We start from the raw sequence: 23,995 nt of genomic DNA, 5'->3' as shown, positions 1-23,995 counted from the left end.
CCTTCTTTTTCCTTTGTACGTTTAATAAATTGGAGTTTTGAGAAAAGTAAAACACTTAAGTTTTCATCTAATTATTATTCACAAGGTAATGGTGCAATAGAATTAACCAATAAGAATATTGTAATGGTGATTAAATGGTTATTAAAATAGAACTCAAAATATTGGCACACCCAATTGAAATTTTCCTTATGGATTGATAGAGTTAGAGTCAATAGAACACTTTAGGTACCTCTCCATACCAATTTTTGTATAGGTTAAGTCCAATATTTCCTATGAATCTAAGGGCTCCCACCCTTAAATTCATGGAGTGTTATGTAGGAGTTAATGAAAAAAAATAGAATAGACTTATGAAAATATTATAGCTTATAGAAGTAAAAAGAGTGGCAACCTTAGAGAATGTTAGTAAGAATCAAGTAGTAGTCAAATGATGGTTTTACAAGAGGGATAAGATTAAAAAATTTTGAATATGCAATTTAGTATTACTTTGGGATAAGTCTAAAGAAAAGGCTAGAAAACATACAAAATGCAAACATCTATAGATTGGTCCTTATCAAATAGAAAATATTTTGGGAGTTAATGCTTTTTGAATCAACAATCTGGAAGGAGACATTGAGACATTGTGCAATTTTTTTGAGAGACAATGCTTTCTTTTGGGTGATTTCTAAAACATTATTTCAGATTCTAAAGAGACATTAAATCTCTTACCTTGTACTATAGTTAGGTCAGGTTTTGTTTTTTTGTTGAGTGGTTCCATTTTGTTTTTCTTTGGTTGTATTCATTGCACCCTTTGGTGTCCTTTCTTTTTGTGTTGGGGTATGTGAATTTTTTAGAGTTCTCTCTAGAAATTAGGTATTCATGATAACCTTCAAGAGTAGATGTTAGTATTTTCTGGTCAAAGTATAATGAGACTTAAGACCCTAATTAGGATTTCATTAATGGTATATTACTGAAAAAAAGTAGTTCTTATCATCTAAGTTGTATAGATTAAAGCTAGTACATTCTAGTAAGGTTTAGTTAGGAGTATTCTTGGAATAGGGTGATTGTATGTTTATGATTTCCTCAATATAACCATTACAGTTATCGAACCTCAACAAAGAGTAAAAAAACTTAATTTGATTATATTATGAAAATAAAGTGCTTCAAAAGAAATTATGAATTTTTTCTTTAATTAAAAAAATCAAAAGAAAAAAGGGTGATTCTAGTTATCTGTATCAATGCTATGGATTCTTGGCTGATAGTAGAGTAATCTAAAGAGATAATTGGAGGTAACTTTGTCAGGGATATGATGCTTGGCTGGTGGTAGAGAAATGCCTATATAGAAAAAGGAAGCATAATTAAATTTACAATTCTCTTACCCAAGTGCTCTTTTAAATTATTGTATCTTGATCTTGAAGGAATGAAACCACAAATAGACACACACACTATGAGCTTCCAATTTTCAGGTATAGATATGATGAATTTTGTCTCAAGTGCATGTGATCTTTTGTACTAGATGGATACTTTATCTTGTAGGTTGATCAAAAGATACTTGATGGTAAGTAAATGATAGGATCATTTCTCTTTTTGGGGGGATATTTCTTATGCCATAGATTCATACCCCTCTTTGCCACTTCAAAAAGTGGGGACACCCTCTTATTTTGTGTGGTTCCTTTTCGTGGGGAATACAATAAATAACATAACCGACTTATGATAACACACATGGTTTGAAATATAGAAATAAACATCTACCTAACTCTAGGAATTAGATCCCATCTTGGGAATCATATATATTTGTATTGTAGTTGACATCTAAGATATATATAATTGCATAGATAGGATAAAATAGAGGATTATAAATTAATTTATAGTGACCTAAGGACAAGCTATTATTTTGACACCTATTATTCTATTCATATTTAAAAGGGGCTACATAGCTTATTTGTTGGTTCTAGAATTGTTGGAGAACCTGGTAGACTTGAATTATTTAAGTACACCCAAACTTGTTTTAGAGAAATCCAAATGTTATTATGGCACAATTTATAGAAAGATTATATCTCCTTATCCTTGCAAAGACACATGAGAGTGCCATGAGGTGAAACACATGTGATATCAAGAAAAGATTTTTGTTGTCCGAAGGGCTTGTAGAAAATAGTACCATGTGTTAGAACCATGAATGGTTTCAACAAAAAAAGGAAAGAAGCTTTAATAATTCTTTCTCAACTTCCACATGTCCAAAGTATAGATTGGCTAAAAGGAAAGGAAGGGAAGCTTGCAACAAAAATAAAATACCACTTGTAAGTGGGGTGGAAGCTTGTAGATGTTTTGAGCCTAGTGAAAGACTAAAAGTGTGCTAATACATATTATCAAAGTGGAAGGGCATCAAAAAGTGTCACATGGTAAAAACAAAGAGCATGAACCCAACCAAAATGAAAAGCCTATTTGTTTAAGAAGAAACAATAGGAATTGAAGGTTGATGAACTAGCAATGTTGTCATGAGGAAGGGAGTATGAATGATGATTTATGAGTGGTTATGCAAACTACCAGGATGATGATAGACACATGGAAAAAAATAAGTGGTTTTCTTAGTTTTAATTCCAATGTTCAATTCAACAAAATTCTCCATATAACCTTGTAGACATTTTTTAAAAGGGGTTCAACATTTTTTTGAAAGAAAATACTTAGGTATAGATACATTTTAAGGCCTTATCTTTATAATAAGTTAATTAATGAGAGAAATTATATTAGAATGTTCTTAGTTTGCCTCTAATGTATGCTTTTTTTTAATGATTCTAAAGCTTTGTGTCATTTTGAATGATTATAGCTATAAATTGTTATGTTTAGGTTTCTATAATTTTTGCATGAATGCACAATTTGTTGAATCATATTTGTACTCTTTCAATCATCTAAAATAGTTTTTTAGTTGAAGTTATATAATGTCATTTGACAAGATATATCCCTAGCGAACTACTATTGTACTAAGATACTAGAAACAATCTATGCTCCAAAGAGCCTAAATGGGAGATTCTCAGAGAAGGATCTGAATATTATGCTATGTGTCATTATTACCTTATGCATTTTGTTCTCCCTACAAAAATGAAGATTTTGTGGCATTGTGTTCTCTGGATTAAGGAGTTGTATGCTTTCTATTATTCTAGAGAGGGAATTTAAAGTCTTGTAAAAGCTTCAACACATCTCCTTAGACTTAGGTTTACTTTTATTTTTTTCGTTCTATCCATTTTCTTACCCTTCATATCTAAATAAGAGATGACTTCTAAAATCCTAGGATTGTTAAGTAAAGTATGATTTGTCTTCCATTCAATAAACTTCTTGTAAGGTTGTTTCCTTGGAGTGTAAGCTTTCAGGATCAATTGGCATTCCTGGTGTGACCTTGAATTTCAAATTATAAGTCGATGTGTGAGCCACAAGGCTGTTGCAAGGTAAAAAATTGTGCAAAATTTTGGTTTTATATTGCCTCTGCTAGTGACTATAACTCAAGCTAGGGCACTGGAGAAGGTGAAATGCAAGCTCAAGCTCAACCATAGACACAAATTGTTTTACTTAGACTACCCAGAAAATTATCACTTGAAAAAGTAGTAGCCCAATGTTTTCTCCAATTCCTTCATTCATTTGGGATCCCATTCCTTCTTTTGCATTAAAATATTTACATAAATTTACCAAAGAGGACTCTAGAACACCCACAGAACACTTGCGAGATGTAGTCAATGTCTACATGATAGAAAATGTCATGGAGAAAAATGTTTCACCTAGGATACTTGTAGTTTCATTCAAAAGTAAAGTGCAAGACTGGTATAGGTCCTTAGCACCAAATTTTACTATGGATTGGGGTGCACTCACAAATCAATTCTTTGAGAAACTAATTGAGAAATGGGACTATTCATCATTGTTGCAATAATTAAAAGCCATAAAGAGGGCTCCACAAGAGGCTATCATAGACTTTAACACTATATTTGATATGAAATAGTAGAGGATTATAGTAACAACCCATCCTTCTACAAACATGGATTTTGTATTTTATCTCAAGGCTTTTATTCTGATATAGTAGTGATGATCCAATTTTTGGGAGGTACCACCTTACCAAATCCATATTATATGGTGATAAGGGCATAAAACAACTTGATTAATACCGTGAGAGTCCCGATAAAACCACCTATGCCAATGTTCCCCAAAATATCAATTCAATCACAAGAGGAAGCTTCTCTAAGCACATTTTATTTGCCCTAGTTGATGTACGTGCACCCAAATACACAACAGAATAATGCTACTACATCACCTTCATTGGCTGTGGAGATAAGTGACATTAAAAACTTATTGTAGAATTTCTCAAATGAGATAATAGAATCAAATGAAAATAAGAAATGCCCCCAAAGCCTCCCTATTAGTGCTACAAGGGTACTAAGCCACCCTTTCAATAGGGTCAATACCAAACAAGTACTAGAGAAAAGAAATAGTAGAATGCCTGAAATCAAAATATACTAGTTCTCACTCCTCTTCAAGCTATGCTACCTAATTAAAATAAAGATCTAGCTGCTAGCTAAAACAATGTAGTGGATGACACCAACTATTGGTGTTTTCAATGTAATCTCCCACATATGCCACACAATTTTCCTCGAGCAAATATGCGAAAAAAGGAAGTTGAACAGAGGAGTCAATGCATCACTCTAGATGTGGGATTTTATACCTATTCATCCCTAGGCATTGAATGATATGTCAACTACTTAGATATAGGACATTTCTTTGGAACAAAAAGAGGAAATCACTCCAGAACATTCACTCTTCTCCTTAATGGAAGGTGAAGACGTAGTAATTTCTAACAAAGAATCCATGTCAAAGGCTTCGTAAGTACCATTTAATTATAACACCTTTTTGAAGAAAAGGCTCACTTGAGAACATGTACCTCTAGTGCAACAACCCAAAGTAACTTTTGTACTTTTTTCTCATTCGTGTTTGTGCAACTATTTAAGAAACTAAGGGAAGTACAAAGCTGTGTCACACTTTTATAAAGTAAATGGTCAATGATGATTCAACTTTTTAAATTAAATCAATAGAAATTGAAATATATGTTTTGAATTTTGAAATGATGTAAATGAAGAAAAATTATATTCTTTTGTCTATTTTATGTTTGTAATTTTAACAAAAAATTAAAAAATTATTTGAATGCAATTTTTTATAAAGTAAACACTATAATTGAGCTGCTAATAAAATGCTGAAATTGAAGTTACACAAGCCACCACACTTTATTTAGTAATTTTTACCTTTTCTTCTTCAATTTTCGTGTGTATATTGATAACTTGAAACTTTAGTGCATGGATATATTTTTTACTTTTTTTTATAAATATATATTTTTTAATAAATTTGAAAAGTTGTGTATATGGAAATATAACTCTTTCCAATTCCCACCACCTTTTTTATTAATTATTTATGAAAATTAGAAAATAATTATATCATCTTGACATAGATTCTTTTCTCTACAAAATCATATTTTTTTCAAAAATTTTAAATAAATTTTAGTAGTTTTCTTTGACAAGATAATCAACCTTATATTTTAATGCTAATGACCTACTTTCAATAAAAATAAAATATAAAATATAAAAAACTAATTTAAATATTAAAAGATATATATTTTGGAAAATTGACTTATAGATCTATAAAAGGGTATTTTTACATTTCAAAAAAAAAATTATTTATAAGAGTAGGAGTTGTTGAAACATCGATTTTTTCAATTTTCTCTTTGTTTTGGTAATTAGACCCATAGTGGTATAAAATATACATTTAGTAGGAATTTTCAATTGGAAAAGTTGTGGTCCATATATAACTTAGCTATAATTAATCTATCAAGACCATATGTTTGCCTAAAATTAATTTTTAGTTAGAATTACTTAAATTCACTTGTCTTGATAAGTTGGCCTGAAACATGACATGGTTTTGTGCTTCTCAAATAAGATAATTAGTATCAAATGACAATAATAAATGTCCCCAAAGCCTCCCTATTAGTGCTACAAGGGTTCTAGGCCACCCTTTCAATAGGATCAATACCAAAGAGGCACTAGAGAAAATAAATAGTAGAATGCCTCAAATCAAAATATACTTGTTCTCACTCCTCTTCAAGCTATACTACCTAATTAAAACAAAGTTCTAGTTGCTAGCCAAAACAATGTAGTGGATGACACCAACTATTGGTGTTTTTAATATAATCTCACACATATGCCACACAATTTTCCTTGAGGAAATATGCAAAAAAATGAAGTAGAATAGAGGAGTCAATGCATCACCCTAGATGTGGGATTTTATGCCTATTCATCTCTGGGAATTGAATGTTATGTTAACTACTCAGATGTATGACATTGATTTGGAACAAAAAGAGGAAATCACTCTAGAGCATTCACTCTATTCCTGGATGGAAGGTGAAGATGTAGTAATTTCTAATAAAGAATCCATGTCAAAGGTTTCATAAGTACAATTTGATTATAACACCATTTTGAAGAAAAGGCTCACTTGAGAACCTGTACCTCTAGTGCAGCAACCCAAAGTAACTTTTGAGAATACTTTATGCTCATTCGTGGTCATGCAACTATTTAAGAAACTAAGGGAAGTTGTTCCCTACAAACCAAAAGACCCTAAAGTCCAACCTCTTACATCGCTCAATGTGAAGTAGTTGAAGAAGGCCCTTGCAAATGTTTCTCTATGTGATATCTTAGCTATTCTAGAACAAAAATAATTACTAAGCAAAGATTTGGAGGGTTGGGAGAAGCATGCGCAGGTTGAGATTTTCATGGAGAAAACTTAGATAAAGGGTAAAGGACCAACTAATGGTGCATAAAGGCAATAAGCTGCCTAAGCCAAATCCCACCCCCTTATTATTGACTTTCATTATAGGCGATAAATTACTAAACAATTCCATGATCAACCATGGTGCTAGCACCATAGTCATGGCCAATAAAATAGCATATGTGCTAAAATTAGAATATGAGTCTCTGGATATTTAAGTTATGCAGTTAGATAGGAGGAAGGTTCAATCCTTAGAGATAATTAGAAACCTCCCACTTACTTTGTATTTGTGTCCTAGCATCACTATTCCAATAAAGGTAGTGGTGATTTATATCCCACCTATTTTTGGCCTTTACTTGTCCCAAGATTTAACAATAAAAATAAGAGGTTATTTCTCCCTTGATTGGTCTCACTTGTTATTGTGGACCAATGATGGCTCCAAAGTGAAAGTGTTATCTAAACCTATGCACCTTGAGCAAATAATAGAAAATGCTATGGTTATATTTGAATCCACACATACCTCCTTCAAGTAGTACCAACTTCTATGGGAATGGTGATGGAACCTATAGTGGGACAAGTAAAAATATCATGCACTTTAATCACAACATAATATTTATCATATGTATCTTGACAAAAATTTTGTGTATAGGGATACTATTCTATCATATCATTCACCATACATATTGAATCAATGAGGACTCCACATGAGAGATTGACTTTAACCTTTGTAGTAATGTATAATGGTCCATCAAGTTCTTTTATGATATCTCTTGAGTCAAAGGTGATGCATAGGTCACACTTAGGCTTAGGTTTCTCAATCAAGTTCACAAAAATGTTGTTGGCTTCACTATGCCTATAATTAGAAACTATGAAGCTTTGATCATTATGCTCAGCAACATTGGTAGAGTGAGAAGGAAAAGGATTGGTAAATATTTACAAATTTTTATTAGGAGGTGCGACATATTTATTTCCTTTAAAGCATTATCCTACTATAGCATTAAAATAAATAAGATCTTGAATTTCATGCTTCAATCTAAAGTGATTCTCAATATTATGGCTAGCTTGAGAATGGTATTGGCAGCAAGCTTTAGGATCATAATAAGGTGGCAAAGGCTTGGAAGTGTCTATGGGATAAATAGGAGGTACGTTCATCACATCAGAATTAATCAATTTAAGCATGATGTTATACAATGATTTAGAAAGGGATAGAAGTTCTAATGTCTAAATTTTAAAGAGGAGGGAGCTACAATAGGTGGCATGGTTGCCTCTTGAGAATCAATATGATTGGAAGAATTATTGGTATTGATCTTGAAGAAGTACTTGAATTTTTAAGTTTTGAAAGCTTTGATGAGAAAGTTAATTATTATAAATTGGAGTCAATAGTAAACAAGGTTCATATTGACTCACTTGAGGATGGTAATTATAAAGTGTTGTGCACAATTGTATGAAAGACACATAAATAGAAAACAAAAGCTTATCTCTAATGTATTTTTATAAATTATTAATGAAAATTCTTTTAACATCACCATTAGGAACATGGTAAGCAATTTGTAAATGCAAATTCCTATATTTACCATTGAAATTAGTCATTTTTACTTTAACACCTAGTTTACAATGCCCCAAATCAATCAAAGCAATTTGTTGACCAATACTGTTTCAAAAATATTGAACAAATACATCAACCAACAACCAGTTTTTAAAAAGAAAAAGAATACAAGGAGAAAACCCATTTCTAAGATTTTTCTCTTAAGGTATGGATGAATATTTTTGCTAGAATTCTTGGGTCGTATGAAAAATCACAACACAAATTTTAGAATATTTTTACATGAGTTTGTGGGGCACCTTTTCCATTATATTTCTCCAAATGGGGAATTTCAATTTGTTATGGGAGAGGAGTATGAAGGATGTAAGTGGAAAGTGGGCTAGCAATAGAACATGCAGGAATAGTTGATTCAAATTGGATTATGGAAGTCCATTGTTGTTGTAGAGATGAAACTTTTTGAATTAAATGGTTTATGGTGTCTTCAGTGGATGAATTGGATTGACAAATGTGGGAATGAAATGGAAGATATGAAGGTGTAGTATTATGATAATTGGGTGGAACATTGTGTAGCATTAACATTTTTGTAGAGGTATCCATGATGGAAGACATTTATATGTAGTGATATTTAGAAAAAGATGTAGGAACAATAATTGAAGACTCAACTTAGTTTTGAGGATTTGAATTTCAAAGCAATTTGACATAACTTTTCAATGTCATAATGTTGTCATCCACAATATGAGCTATACCATGCAACACTTCCACACTTTTTCCATCATTTTGAATCAATCTCCTTAAACCTTCAATCAAGGGGATGTAGTGTTCTTAACTCAAATTTTTGAAGATCTTCCAATTCCTTATCGAGATTCCTCAATTGTTCAATAGTCACTTGAGTTGAAGAGTCATCCTCATCATGAGAACCATGATGGGAGGGATTATCAACAATGCTAGGCATATTAGATCCTAGTTTGAAAGAGGATTCGCCCAAGCTCCTAGAGAATAAGTTAGTCAACTCAAGCTCAACACCCTTAGTGTTTAAACTTTGGGAATCCATCAGTCTATAACTTCTCATTGGGATATTAGATTCATGGCAACAAAATATGAAACTAATACACAAAGAAGGGAAAGCTAATAAAATAGATTTGTACTCACAATGCCTCTTATGCAATTGATATTGCAAACAAAATAAGTAATGAAAAGATATAATTTCCTAATATAATGATCAATTAACCACTTAATTGAGAAAATAAGTTATAGAAATTAAAAATTTGAATAGTTAATGTTTCTAAATATAAAAGATACAAAATAAAACTCATATATAAACATCCAAATAAAAAACTTATGCAATAAAAATGTCAAGTTCACTAAAATTTAAAGGCGGGAACTAATATAAATAGGGAAACTAGGAATCAAACCCATTCACATCAACCCACAATGGGGAAACAACCAATAGGACCAAATGAAAACCCTTGGGAGAGCTAAGAACTAGGAGTAGTTGTTTTCTTGTTGAGAATAGATGTACTTAGATAAGATAGAATAATTAAATTCAAGAATTAGGGAGAATAATTAAATTCAAGAATTAGGGATAGTGATGAAAAATTGAGAGTAATCACCATAAATAGTAAGCTATAGATCATATATGTGGACTCTCAGTATCGATTTAGAAATAGAGATTAAAAAGGAACCAGTGTCTACATTTTGATCTTAAATGTGTTGGAATATGTAGCTAGGTAAGTCCTAAAGGTGTATAATGTGGATATTGGAAACAAATTAAAAATCAGAATGTCACTTAGAATATCTCCCTGAAATTTCATTGAAAAAGTGTTAGACTATGTGGCTAAGCCATAGTGTCTAGGGTTTTCTACTTCTTCAAAGTCCAAATCTATTTGTCTTAGTCTACACTTTTTGAATCTATGTTTTTTTTTTGCTAAATATGAAACCTATTTAAGAAAGAGATTAAATTTATGTTGGGCTGATAAGAGTATTCCTATGTCAAACCTTGGTTTTGGAATTAATCCTATAATGATGAATCTAGATAGATAAAAGAGCTTACCATTGCAAGGTAGAGGATAGATCTAGAATAAAATGCTAAATTAAAATTTTATACCTTTATTCATAGATCTCCCTTTCTTTGAATTCCTCATGAAAGATTGATGTTGCTAGGTTAGAACTCATCCATTTCTTGACATAAACTTGATAATGAATGTCATCTTGAAAGCTTGAAAAATTAAGAAATTGACCTCTCTTTCACTTCCTTAATAATGCTTGATTAATATCTTAATTGATTTTTTTTTTATGTGGAGTGATTTTCTTGATGAAACATGATTATAAGATGCTTCAAAGGAGGGGATAACACTTGCTTTTATAGGTAACCTAACAAAATGCATGGAAAATTATGAAGAAGGCTAACATCAAGTATATTTTGCTACTCAAATATTTTTTACCATTAGAGGGTTCAAATTTGGGCCCTTTTGCCTAGACTATGGCACCTAGAGTCCTAGTCAAGGAAGACTACCTAGGGCACTAGGACCCCTAGTACAGTCCTTCTGGACTGATAAAATGTCAAGAACCAAGAGGATAATGTAGAGACCACATATTTGGCATTGGTTTGAGCACAATCAAGCATAATCAATGCAAAGAAGGAAAAACACTAAAGTGATACCACAATGACCTTACAATTGTATGATTTGATACAATTTATGAGACTGCAATAAGATATTCATGCATGCATCTGTGATGCATTCATGAGTTAGTTACTATGTAAAGTTTGATGTGTGTATGATCAATTTAAACTATATTTATATGACTCACACATGGATGACTCAATATGTGTGTACTTATCATGTATGTTTGAGTTGGTACCAATGTTATTTTATATTTATTATTACATTTATTTTCACATGAAGTGAATATTTGATTAGAATATATTTTCTACCATGTACTATTATATAGATTTAAAATCAACCATAAGCTCAAAGAATCATTGTGATTTAAAAGAGAGGTTGGGAATCTCATCATATATGCAAGGATGAAGTCCCTCGATTATTGGTTTTTTAAATATATAGGCTTTCATTTCCAAGAAAAGAATATGTAGGGAGGATTAGTACGAATGAAACTTCAAGGTTTAGGTATAGGTCTAGAGATGACCTTAAGTCAAATGATTTTTCATTTTAGTTCAAGTATATAAGATTAAAGTATGCAGATGTTGACATAGCTATGGTTGGTAAGATTATAAAACTAATAATATACATTAGCTAGAGGTTGAGATCTATACTTGAACTGTAATGATATGAAAAGATAATAAATATAAAAGTAACAAGCTTGTTATTACATATATAAGGATTAGAATACACTAGAATTTTTAAATTAAATTTCTCCACCTTTTTACATGCAACCAAGTTTTTGATTAAGGGAAAACGGGTTTTAAGGGGACCAGAAACCCCATACAATAGGTTCTAAAAGGACCCAAAGCCCAATATATTTTACCGGGATCTAGAACCCAATAAAGTAGGCTGCTCGAAGATATTAACAAAGAAAACCACAACCAAAAACCAACACAACTGACTCTTCGGCTTCCAACTAATGCATAACGATGCTGCTAAAAAGAGTAGCCATTGAAAACCAACAGGCGTACCAGATCGAGGAAAGAAAGGATCAGCCCCAAGAACCAACATATGGGTTTTACAGGGGGACCCTTAACTTGCATTTGAAACCATGGATGGATTCGGACACCCATAACCTCCATTATAAACTCCAGATTACAATAATTGACCATACAAACCCAATCTGGACACAAAGGGTTTTGAAAGGCTCCCCTAACCTTGAATCTGGGTTTTGAACTGGCACCCAAAATAATCAAAGGTTTTTCCTAGCATCCCTTAACCTTCAACAAAGAAAACAAGTCACTAGACTCAAAACCAACCCTTAACCAAAAGTAGGGAGAACAAAAGGCCAGACTGGGCCCTTCAAAACTGCTAGCATCCATCCTACCTAAAGAAAAAACAAGGCTCCCATAGCCCGACAATGGGTTTTTCAAGGCTCCCAAAATTTGAAATAAGAGGGCTGAACAAAAAGACAACAATAAAGAGCCATGCCTTGAAACATGTTGGGAAACTAGGAAAAGAGAAACCCAAACCTTCAAGTAGAGACAACCATGAGAGAAAAAATAGACAATATCCACCAGCAGCTTGAACAGTAGAAGCAATCAGATAGCCTCTTCCAACCATCTCCCCGCATAAATAGGAAAGATGTCCACCTCAATGCAACAAGAAATAAGGCAAAATGATAGCCCAAAGTCCACAATGACCAACAGAAACCAAACCAATCCCATCCACCAAATCTCCACCTGCATAGGAGAAAGGGTCACCTTAGACAGATAAGGATAGGAAAGATCCAAAAGCCCATAAATCCCTCTCTTATTGTACCACAGAAGCATCCCCACAACCATAAGAAGAGGGTGACCCAGCACAGAAAAATCCCCTAGAAACTAGGGGAAAAGAACAGAGAGAGGAAAGACCACAAACCCAAAAAGGAAACGAGCAACAAAAGCTCCTCCCCGCACCAAGAAAGCACACAGAGTCCACCACTGAACAACTCCACAAGTATCTCCACAAGAGTTGCAGCCATCAGGTTGAGCCAAGGGCCAAAATAGAAACACCAAACCCTGTCCGCACCAACACCAACAACATTGCAGAAAACCCTAATATGGCTTTTCCAGGTTGAGAGAAAGACCTAGCCAAAGGCAAACCACCCATCAACCAAACAGAAAAGAGGAGGACTCTCACACCCACTTGGGACAAAACCCAAAAGGCCCAAAGACTGAGGGCCATGACCGTCGAACCAGTCAGCAGTGAGATCACCTGCAGGGCTCAAAGAAGGACCTCCAAACCTACTGCACACCCCACCGCACTCCCCAAGCATCCCACTACCTAACACCATCCAAGCATCATGAAAGAAAACTGTAGGGGATGTGACAATCGCACACAGAGAAAGGTAGGGAGATCCGAAGACAACCCAAACACCACAAAAGCTACATAGGGCACAAAGACTCCAGATCTTTCTACTCCCAAACACCAACAGGAACCTAGCTACATTAGCCACCAAAACATTGTCATCAACATGGGTAGAGAATCTCTCACTGGGGCCAGAGACCCAACAAGGGTATCCAAAATGAGAGGCCATCAAGCGTCCAAACCTACGACACGACCAAACAGTGGATGACCATGGGCACCATCATTGTTTTCGTCATCCGCCTCTCCATCATCACATTCACCAGAAGAAACCCTACGTCCTTCGCCACTCTACATCATAGTTCTAGAAAGAGAGGAATTGATAGTGTTTAACTTGCAACCAAGTTATCAATGCTACAAATATTAATAAATAGCTTCCAACAATTACCTCTAGATTTATATATAATTATATTATATTATAAAAAATTTCTTTTTACTAAAATTTTATCAAATCTCTAGAATTTTTTAGGTGGTCGCTTCAAATATTATCTAATGTTAATTGTGTCAACTACTGAATGGTAAGCTTGCAATCACAATAGCCCAATAGGGGGTTTGAACCTTGGTCATCACAACAACACCACCACCACTTAACCAACATACTATGGGAAGAAACCCATATTTAATGTCTTTTTCAAAAAGAAAACTTACTAAATATATAATAAATTTTTCAAAATTAAAATTATTTTTTAAAATAAATTAATTATTTTTCAGTACATAAATTATTAGTGGATATAATTCTCCTATCAACTTAAATTTTTAAATAAGAAAATAATAATTAATAGATAAAATTATTTATTTTAATTTTAATCTATTTTTAAATATAACCACACTTTCAACTAAAATACATTTATGTTTTTTATGACAAACCTACTAAACCTCTTCACAATCATATTAATAAAAAATGACATTGATGATGAATATTGGTTATTTAAAATAAAATAAAAGTAAGAGCATTTTGGTTTTTTGAAAATATTAAGCATCTTTAGTCAATGTGAAACATCACATCAACTGCTGAAAACAAATCAAGCTAACATTCAATAAATTAGAAAATGTTGCATTTGACTGTCTATTCAACTATTAAGGATTTTTTTATTAAGTTTTGTTTGAATCTTTAAAAAGTCATGTTTAGACACTTCACAATAGATATGTTATTTTGATGAGTTGCATGACACGTCTTCAAACATTAGTTGTAGATAGTTAAGTGTCCAACCTACATTTCTTAAAAAAAAACAGAGGTCTTATGATATTCCATGTGATCGCTACGTGTTGATGAAGTTAGCTCTCACAACTACTGGTCTCTCTCCCCTAATCATATTCAAACTTGTTATAGAAACCATTCTCTTTGAAAATAGAGAAGAATGGATATTATCACAGTAGCTATAGCAATAGGGTTTGTGCTCTTTCTGTTGTTCCTTCATATAAACCACTCTTCAAGCTTTTCAAACCCTAATCTTCCACAGGCAGCTTTGGCTGGCCACTTGGCGAGACTATACCAGTTTTGGCCTCCTTAAGGGGTAACAAATGTCAATAATATTTTGAGCAGAGAATTAAGTTCTATGGAAGAGATATCTTTAAGACTAGATTTAAAATCAGATAAAAAATCAAAATTAAATTAAATATATAAAAAAAATTTAATTTATTTAATATCTATTATATCATGATTCATTTCAATATAAAGATTACATTCTGATTGACATAAAAATATTAAAAAAACAATATTATATAAAGATTGCAACCTCTAAACCACAACAATTCACTACATCATAAGTAAGAAAATAGTTCCCTGATTAGTTTTAAGGATTATTGTTTCGAGGACAGAGTGCAGAGAAAATGGAGATAAAGCGCGAGGAGGCAAGCGAGGTGGGTGTGCTGTAGTGGGATGACCTTCAAAAGATGAAGTACACGTAGAGAGCTACTCCAGAGACCCTCAGACTTAATCTTCCTCGAGTAGGAGACAGGTGGTGCAAGGCTGTTGTAGACATCTACTATGCTGGTTATACAATTCCCAATGGATGGAAGGTATGCACTTTCAACTAGTTTGATTTTTATTTTCTTTCAGCACTTTAACATTCAGATGAGTTATCAGCACCAGGAGGTTTTCGTTGTACGGTTCTCTACTTCTAAAGTTTTCCATTTATGACTTCTATTGTTTTAGATTCTTGTTATGTTTCAATATGTTGCAGTTATCTTGGAAGAAAAGTCAATTCATACAAATGCAGGATATTTCATAGATTAAAAAAAAAAAAAAAATTGTTAATGGGCTAACACTTGCACATTTTTCCCAATTTGGAGGCAATCCACAGATGTTCTCAAACAATAAAAATATATTAATAAATGAAATTTAGTAAATGTGAATGAGAAGATGATTATTGATCCAATGCCTATACCTATCCATGATCTGTGCATCAACCTTCATCACCATGTGGAAATTGTTGATAACTGATCCTGGATCACCCAATTCAACATCATTCAGAGACCATCTAGTTCTTCCATTTCATTCATTGCTATGTAAATCAACATGCGATTCATCCATCTTCAGTTTTATGTTTAAAATTTAACTTGAAATGAGAATGAAGTCGTCCATGAGATGGCATAATGTATTCAAGTTGAATAAATAGAACAATGATGTGTATTAAAAACTATCTGATTTTATCGTTTGCGTGTATTTTAAGATCCTACATTTGTTATGAGGAAAAGTCTACTAAATCTAATTCTATATGCAAAGATGAAGTTGTCCAATTATTTGGCTATCAATTAATAAGCTTTTACTTTCAAAAGAGGGATATGTAGGGAGGGTCATTATGAATGAAACTTCAAGGTTTAGATGTAGGTCTAGAGATGTCCCTAAATTAGATGTTTTTCATTTTAGTTTGCATATGCATGATTAAAGTATAAGGATTTATTATAACCATGGTTGGTAATATTATGAAGCTAATAATTATACATTAGATAGAGATTTCTTGGCTAATTAAGATAGTACTTGAAGTATAATGATAAGAAAAGTTAATAATGATATGAAAAGATAACAAAGATGGTAATAACAAGGTGGTTATTACATATATGAGAATTAGGAAGCTCTAGCATTTTTAAATTCAATTTCTCCATCTTTTAACTTCCAACAAAGATATCAATGCTACCAATATTAATAAATAGCTTGGAAAAATTACCTCTAGATTTATATATGTAATTATGAATAAAAAATTCATTGTACTAAAATTTAATCAAATCTCTAGATCTTTAGAGTGGTATTTTCAAATCTAATGTGAATTATGTCAAGTAATGAAGGGTCTACCCTACAATATAGCATGGAGACTTTTATGTGTCCATTGTGTAGGGTGGAAGCTCATTGTGGGCTCCTATTTCTAATCAAGGTACACAAAAGACAATTTCTAGACATGTTGAAGGATATCAATAAGGCCAAGTCTAAAAGATATAAAGAGTTTTTTGAGTTATTTTTTACTCAGTTTTAGATCTTGGAGCAAAGCAAAATGAAGGGCAAATTCACATGGAGAAAAGGAAAATGAAGGGCAAATTCACATGTTTGAAAATATTAAGGACTTTGACTAGGACAAAGTATATATATGCAAAAGAGATTATTTTAACAAACAATGATATTTTTTATGTTAATTACTTCATTTGTTTACTTTGAATTGGGAGCATACCCCTAACTTTTATACTCCATAAGTTAAGAGTTGGGTTATTTTAATTGAGAAAAAATGATTCCTAGTAGACTTATTTAAAATAATTCAACTTCACCAATATACCGAAGTCCTTTGTACCATAATTAGATTTAAAGGTGACACCTATAAGCAATAAAATTATAGAATAAAAAATTATAATGAATGAAAAAGAAAACAATTTAATTTATTCATTGACATTTTAATTATAAAACTAATAGTTAGAAATTAAACAATATACATTTTTAATCATTTTCAAAAATATAATATAAATTTGAGCAATGGATATGATTCCATGTAGAATATGGTTATGTTTAATATCTTTTTCAAAATGACAACTTGCTAAATATATAATAAATTTGTATAAAATTAAGATAATTTATTTAGAATAAATTAATTAGTTTTAAGTAGATAAAGTATTAAATGATAAAAAAAATTCCATGAACTTAAAGTCTTAAAAATATTAAAATCTATCTTCTATTAAAAAATATTTGAAACATTTAAAGTGGACAAAATGATAATCAATTATTAAAATTATTTAATTTAATTTTAATTTTGTTTCAAATATAACCTCACTTTTAACTAATGCACTCCACTTTACCCCCCCGCTCAACAAAAAAAGGAACATTAATTCAAAAATAAATTATAGATACAGTATTATTCATGATTTCTTGACTTCAGCCTTAAATTTGAAGTTGAAAACCTAAACTTGAGAATAAATAGATGAAGGAAAACAAAGAGAATGGCTCAATCAATTTCCAAACCCTACAAAGGTTTTAATGCTTGCCAAAATATCCTAGAGAAATATAACTAACTAACATGCAAATAGAGATAATTATTTTTTTCAAATCATCATCTAATGCAACACTTACCAAATAGAGAAATTTTTCTTTTTTAAATCATCATCTAATGCAGGTGTCTACTGGCTCATCCAAAAGGACCAGGAGTAGGAATCAAGATAAAAGTACCACTAGGAGAATCATGGAGGAGCTAGAAGGTATCAACAAGAATATTATTGAGCAAAATTATGAGCTCATGGAAGCTCTTGCTTACTTTTTTGTAGGTTTGCGTAGGGCTTTAATGTTGTTTTCTAGTCTCCCTATTTCTGTCTCTATTGGCTATTGGCTCTGGACTGTTTCGTTATAATTTTGCTTATTCTATTTTTGGATTTGGGTTTCGGCTCCCTATAAAAACTGTTTATCTTAATAAAAAACACAAATACCAAATACTCATATACATAATATGCATGCATATCCACGATGATCTAAACATAAAAGCATAACCATATGAACTCATTATGCAAGTGGAAATAATTACACTCAACATTTATCTTCCCTATGGCATCTCCACGCCATTACTTAAAACATCACCATAAGCAATAACATCATCATGATTACTTCTAAAATCTAATGCAACCCTCACATCTAACAAACCATCTATCATGATTTCTTTCATTATTAATGCAAATGCCGTTAATCTCCTTTAAGATTCATTTTAAGAACACCAATCCAAATGTTCCTAATTCCAACCTCCCATCATTATCATAACAACATTAGGTCATTTTTATGATATCTACTACATGTGTAATTCATTTCTAAAGAGTGATATTATCTACAAATCTCTACATCATATCTAAGGTACAAACGTTCCTTATTTTTAATAGAAGATTCCACACAAGTCTAAGCATAATTTTCAATTCAATAACATCATTATTCATCCATCAACCTTAATCCTTAAATGCATAGATACTAACAAACCAAGATGCGAAGATTACTGCACTATTACATTCGTAAACCATTTCTAACCACAATAGACATACATACTATGTTGATTTCACCTTAATAGATCCAATTACATTATTTCCATCTATAAATCAATATCCATGACACAATGAGATACATCAATATGTTTTCTTATAATAGTCATAACCATATCCTAATACATCAAATAACATTACATGTATAGTATTCATTTACATCAAGGAGAATAGCTCTCATCTACATATACAAAGATCTCAACATATGCCATATGAACCATGAACATCAATCCGCTACAAGTATCCATCCATTAGCTCATGAGTTAAGAATTCATATCCATGCACAAGAGCATCCAATGAAGAACATCATAATGGAAGAAGCCATCAAACCACCCGACCATGTGGAATCAAAGGAACCACTCTCCATGCCAAGAGATGACACAAGGTCCCACACATGCTCTAGACCTAGGCTACCACCTAAAAACCAAAGAGAACTCAACAACTCAAGAACCACGAACAAGAAGTAACACATAACCAATGGGCCAAGAACATCACAAGGATAACATAAAACATAGACACTCCTAGAGGCATATCAACAACCATAGCATAAGGAACAAGGACACATGTAGGAGTGGAGTGTTATCACATGCTATCCTCACACGGAGGGGGAAAGCCATACCCTAATAGATATGTTTTTACATCATATCCTTGCAACGAAGGGGAATATCAATCTTGATAGACATGTGGAACTGTCTCAACCTATGAGAGATCAAAGGAGTTTGGTTTTCTATTAAAATATCCTTCCCAAACTTATCCTAAAGAATCCTCCCTAGGATTATGTCTTGGGGTTCAAATTCAACCATTAGTATTTTAATTAATTATTAATGTTATCACTTATTTAAACAAGGAAAACTTTCAATGTACCATGGTTGTCTATACTCCAAGCATCCATACTAGGAACCTGTTAGTATCCTATCTCTCATGACCCTGGTCATCAGATGGAAGCCCACTCCCCCTAACCATGTTCCAAGACCTTAAGGTGCCATAAACAATTACAGTAAGATAACAAGGAGGCTCAATAGGACATCATAAAAGTATGCACAACACATAAGCAATAAGCACAATAATCAAATACCAAAATGCCAATACATAAACAAGAGCCTCAAAAATATCTACATATCAACAAAAAAGAGTAAGACACATATCCATCTTACTAACCACAAACAATATCAAATCCTCAACAATGAGACACAACCATCTTGTTGGAGCTAACATAAACCATCCTCTACAACAAGGCTTATCAACTAGTTGGAGCAATCAATAACACATTCTCAACAATAAGACTTATCAGCTCACTGGAGCCATAAACAAACCAAACATTCAAATTTGAACTATAAACAGTGCTAGAAAAACTTAGAAATAACATCAATGCCTTTGCTACATAAGACAAAACTATAAAAATGAGCTCAGAAGACTAAAAACATCAAAATACAATTGGTAGGACAGACTGGCACATCTGGCGAATAGAATAGTGCATTTGATAGATGGATTAGCGCCTTTGATAGGAAGTCTAGCGCTTTTGACTAATGGTATAGGGCTTTTATAGAATCCTACAATGCTTATGAACATTTTAATAGCCCATTCACAATATCAACTAGCGCTCTTGTACAAGGAAACAACGCATACACAAAATGAGATAGTGATTTTAACCAAAACAATAGCACTTCTACTAGAACAACGCATTCATAGAGAAGTATAGTGCATTCATACCAAAAACTTAGAGATGGAAAAAACCAAATACGACAAAGCTTAGAAAGCAATAAAGCTTGTAAATTGATGCCAAATTAATCCAGAGGGAATGCAATAGCATTTATAAGAAAAAGAAACAAGTGGAAATCTCAACAGTCGATCAATGTATGAATATAAATTCACTATCAAATGCTGCTGGAAAACTCATGGCTCCATAACTCAAAATCCAAACACAAGCTTGACCGACGTAAAGTACCATCTATAGGAAGTTCTATCACAAATATCCCAACAGTAATAACCAAAATCTCAAGGCTAGGCAACACTCCAACACAAAGACTCCTGACAATCATGAAAACATAATCATGCCATTCACAACAACACTATAGCCAATTCATATAATGAATATTTAACAACCACCCAAAATATTATATTTTAAATTATATCAATAATCTATCTGCAAGATTATAACTCTCTCTCCCATAGACAAGATTAGCACAAGCATGAAGAGGACAATCTTTTTCAGAAAGAAAATACACAAAGGAATAAAAATCAACCAACCTGGAAATAATAGGAGTGATGTCAAGAGGTTCGATGGAGAGCCCAATTCAAATCCAAAACCCGACAAGCCACGTCAAAGAAATCTCCAATCAACCAAAATCTCCAAAGCGCAAAAAAGAATTCCAGAAGGTAACCCGATAAAATGCCTAAAAACCTAAATAAATAGATTTCATACCAAACTATAGAACATGTCAGCTAAAGGAAAAAAAATATGAAATATAATATTATCTACCTTCCCAGAAATCTCAACCAATAGGAAAATAGGGTAGGTAAGCTTTATAATATTTAATTATTCAAATAGAATCAAGAAAATGTAATAATATAATAACCAATAATAATAAATCAAAGCCCAATAAATAAATAAATAACCAAAGGCTCAAATAATAAACATTTAAATAAACATTAAACCATCAAATAATAATAATAATAATAATAATAATCCATAATATAAACATTAATGAATAATAATCTCCCAATAATATTTATCACACATTAATATTAAATACTAATTTCATCCATTAATTTATTTAATGCTTAACAAACTATACTAATCAATCAGTTATATTAATTAAATTATCAAATACTCACAATGCCACATGAGGTAACCTAATATAGGGTCAAACATCACATCACTAAATACCGACATGATGACTCATGCCATGACACTTAAACTGACATGGATGACGATTTAAGCCTAGAGTGTGTAGAGGGAACTCATGTCATCTCCAATCAACTTGCCATTGGGATAGAGACATGCTCAGTCTTGTGAGTCCAAGTGGACTCAATGTCTAGTACCTATAAATTCTGCAACCACTGATAACCATGAGACAACATATACCATAATATATATCATAAATGATCAGGCAAGAGAGAGAGAATCACAATGTCATATCATGCTCGTAATGAATGGTATGACATTGTCTCTATCACAAATACAGTAGTAGGACAGTAAAAATAAAAAAAAGCACAATCTCATCCATTACAATCATAAAGTGAGGTTAGCACTATTTAGATACCATTGTATCCTTATAAACAATATAGTCCATACATGAGTAATGAGTTCATCCAGATCACTACACGTAAGTTTGATCATCATAATAATCTAGGACATAACTTCTTCCACATAAATCATAATGAATCCACTAATGAATCCACTAATGTCAAAGAGAGACTATCAGTATAAGAGTGAGACAAGAGATATCAGAACATGCACAAATCTAAAAATGTTTATCACATTTGCTCATAAAGGACGAGTTAGGAAGGGGCACTACAGAGTTCCTATACAAAATGTAGAAAATGAGAATATTGCTCGATTTGATAGCCCAAATTAAACCTTATTGAAACACTTCAAAATTTTAAAAGTAGAGAGCCGAGCTTAATCTGCAACTACTAACCACCATAACACAAAAAGGAAAACTAAACCTTTACAAAGAAAAAATAGCCTCCATATGTAGGGAGGGAATACAAAAAGAGAACAAACCAAAATGAAGAACACTTTCAAGATGAGGACACCAAAAAATACCACAACACCCCCATTAGTTTTGGGGGTTATTTTCACCAACACCTTCGTTGACGTTTGGATCCCGTTGTGCCTATGAACCACTGAGGTTCAGTCCCACGTCTCGCTGTTCTTGAGAGTCACCAAATTAGAATCCAACAAATAAATCTTTCAAGCCTCTATGAGGAAAGTCTTTGCAATGTATCTTGGTAGGCTTCTAAGCTAGTGGATGGTGGAGCATGAGCCGATGAAGGGTGTAGAAGAGGTTAGAAAAGAGGGAGGCTTCTAAAGGGGAGGTCATTTCTGTCTTTTTTAATTTTTAATTTTTGTTTATTTTTTCTTTTTCTTGTCTTAGGTTTTGTGTATTTTTTTGTTTTTTTTTCTTCTTCTTTTTAGGTCTTTTAGGGTTCTCTTTTTGTATTTTTCACTTTTTTTTTTTTTTTTCTTTAGAGTAAACATCTTTAATTTTTTCTTGGCACTATTGGTAGTCACACATGTCTCTAATTTCTTTTTCGTTTCCTTATTTGCTTTTGTTTGTTCTCTCTTATATGAAAATATTTATTAGATAAGTAATTGTTAATAATACCTTATTAATGATTTCCTATTTAATCATTGTTCTTCATTTTTACTTGTTCAAGGCTCTTTTAATTTATTGTTGTTTTGTTTACATTGTTTCAGTTTTTAGTTGGTGTGTTCAATTGGATATATGTTTATATGTTTGTGTGTAATTTTACTTGTTTCTTGATATGAATAGTGTATCTATATTTTTAATTATTTTTGTTCTTATTGTTTGGTTTCTTCTATTTTATTTTAGTATTTTTGTTTATTATTTTGGTCTATCCTTTTTCTTGAATTATATGCATCCCTTCCACGGCTATCCGACCTTTCTCTTTTTATTTAGTTTTCTATACATCATTTTTGGCTTGCAACTATTCTTTCATTATGTTGATGGTTCACAAAGTGTGAGTCAAAACATTGATACAAAAATTCTTAGAATCAATCCAAAAAAATTCGCAATCAACAACATAGATAAAAATAATATTGATGATGAATTATTTTTTTATACAAAAAAATAATAAAAAACACTACATTTGATCACTATTCATATTATAATTTATAGGACGGCCAAAATTCATCCTTGCAAGGATTTATTCTCTCCTGGTTCAATGTATAATTACCACTCAAATATTTAATTACTGGTGTCATAATTTGAAAGCTGTCATAATTGTTATCTATTGGATAAGGAGTAGAAGGTTTGATTTTGATATAATTGTTATATATATTTTTTAAAATAAATGGGATAAGTATATTTAAGTTTATAATAGAGGGTCAAACTTATTATTTATATATTATATAACATAGTATATTATTAAATTAATTTTATTTATATTAATATATAATATATTTATTTATATTAAATATAATGTAAATAATATGAATATA

The sequence above is a fragment of the Cryptomeria japonica genome, chromosome 5 (assembly GCF_030272615.1).
Source record: "Cryptomeria japonica chromosome 5, Sugi_1.0, whole genome shotgun sequence".
NCBI lineage: Eukaryota > Viridiplantae > Streptophyta > Pinopsida > Cupressales > Cupressaceae > Cryptomeria > Cryptomeria japonica.
Note: the sequence above shows the minus strand (reverse complement) of the source record.